Source organism: Chaetura pelagica, unplaced genomic scaffold (assembly GCF_000747805.2).
Source record: "Chaetura pelagica isolate M959 unplaced genomic scaffold, ChaPel_1.0 scaffold137, whole genome shotgun sequence".
NCBI classification, from domain to species: Eukaryota; Metazoa; Chordata; class Aves; order Apodiformes; family Apodidae; genus Chaetura; species Chaetura pelagica.
The window spans coordinates 2,394,159-2,396,561 of NW_009953947.1; positions in this window are offsets into that span (position 1 = coordinate 2,394,159).

Genomic DNA, 2,403 nt, shown 5'->3' on the forward strand with positions numbered 1-2,403 from the left:
ATAAATTAAGTTGTCAAAAATAAGAAATTGCCAAAAAAGACATTGTGGTGCAGTCTTCTATCCCCCAGCCTTTGAGGTCTTTTCCAACCATGACAATTCTGTGATTCTGTGAACTAAAGAAACTGGCAGAAGCAGTATCTTGTCTTTTTATACGGATAAGCCACTGGAAAACGGTGGATTTAAAATAATTTGCTGGGCAACAAAGGAACTTGGGCATCCTGACTTCAATTCTGGGAAGACTGACTAGTTCTACACAGGTAGCAAACTTTTGTCGTCTCTTTTCAGATTCTCTCTTCCCCATTCCCTTCTGTTCTGTGTCCTTGCTCCTACCAGTTCCTTCAGCTCCTCTTGGTACCATCTTCCTCAGCTCTACATGTTGCTCTTTTCATGTTTCTCTATCTCTAAACTCTGACAGTCATCATGAATCACTTCATCCCATCCTGTTTCTCAGATGCCTTTATCCACCTAGCTACCACTTCCTTCTTCTCACTGAAAAGATAGAGAAACTTCTGAGAGAACTTGCTTTGGCTTCAGGGACTAACATCAGAGAAGCTTCCAAGTCCCTGGGTTCATTGGAGGTAAGGTCCCATTCTATGCCAGGAGGCTCAGGAAAGCAGATTTATAAGCTTCAGTGAGACACTGGACATAAAAAAAAATAACAAAGAATCCTTTGCAGTGAAAAACAGTCTGAAGGAAAATTTTAATTGTTTCCTCAACAAGGCTCTTCGCAATGCACACCTGACCATGAAGTCTTCACTTGTACAAACTCTTTCAGCCTTTTCCCAAATAAAGACTGTGGAACAGATCCTTTGCGCAGGCAAGGAGTGAATGGATCTCCTTCACACCCACTTCTCTGCATAGCTACTCAGCAGCTCACATCATATAAGAACACTTCCCATTTCCTTTAAATCAGCTCTACATAGAAGAATGACATCATCATATGATTCTTGGTCTGGAAATGTTAGACAATAATTCATCCATCAGTTATGTGCCCTCTCTTTCAGGAACATATGACATGGTTGATTTTGAAACAACAGTGACAATCATTGTTTTTTTCCTTAAATACAGGATCAAAATAGGCAACTATATTTAATTTTCTTTCCCTTTAGAAGGAGTACCTGCTGTTACAGCTAGATGCTTTGTGGCCCAAATCCACATTTCTTTTTGCTTTGCTTAACAGTAGAAGCAAAAATTCTGCCAGCTGGCCTCATCCTGGCCTTAAATGCCCTCTATAGCTCTGGGCACAGCAGACACTCTCCCTGTGAAAACCTCCCTTTTTGCACATACTTACAGAATCAATCATTTAATTAGCTCTGTTTCCCTCCTTTGCTTGCCTCTCTGGTTATCATTCTCAAATACTCATACTCATTAATCAGCCCCACCTCAACTCCTAAAAAACGCAGCCGTTTGGGAAATTCTGTCTGTTCTCTACTTTTGTCTCTGAAATAAATATCCCAGTCATGTTTAAAAAATTTATTTCACAACAGTGAAAATATAAGATGAAATTCTTTCACAACCACTTGATCCAAGTAGCTTCAAGAAGAATGTAGATTATGAAACCCGTGATAAAACTGTAAAAGCTGGCAATACAGAGTTTGAGAGAAAGCATTTGCCTGCTTTGCATTTTGAACATCAACTTGCCTTTGCAGATGTACCTAATTCTCATCTGGCATTTATATGGCTCCAAAGCTTAGCAAGGAAGGGAAAAATCTTGGTAGTGGAACTGGCTTGAGCTGTTCTGTACCCAGCACGTGTCAGCCTGGCCACTTCTGTGCCCCTTCGAGCTGCCTGACATCACTCAGCACAGGGCAGAAGGCAAATGGCAACTGCTGGCAGGCTATAGAGAGCCCTGGAGTAGCATCTTCCCAGTGCTACAGGTATTTTCAAAAGCAAAAAAACCCCTCCAACCAACCAAACGACAAAACCTCCCAAGATTACACTAAGCTTTACCTCCTTTACTAGCAGACAGGTGAAAAGCAGGTCGAGGTCAGTCCTGGTCTGAGCAGACATCCTGAGTTCTGCCAAAGCAGTTTGAGCAGAGAGACTCGATTCTACTCAAAACGAGAGCATGATCTCAGAAAGCAGGGATGCTGCTGGAAATTCCAGAAAACGCCTAACCCTTCCAGGGGGATTGTGTGGAGGGTGACAGTGACGGGGCCCTTCCGCCCAGCAGCTGAATGACACCGGACCTCACCCACCGGCAACTGCTGGAGCCACCCGGTGACTGAAGCTCCAGAAAGGATCACCCTTCCTTCCTTCCTTCCACCAGCTCCAGCAGGAAGGAGAGGGGCCTTCGAGCCCACCCGGGGGCCCTGGGCCACCTGCGCGCAGCTGCCTCCCGCAGCGGGTCCTCCCTGCGCTGGGACGCGGAGCCCGGCCGGGCCTCCCGGCGGAACCGGCACC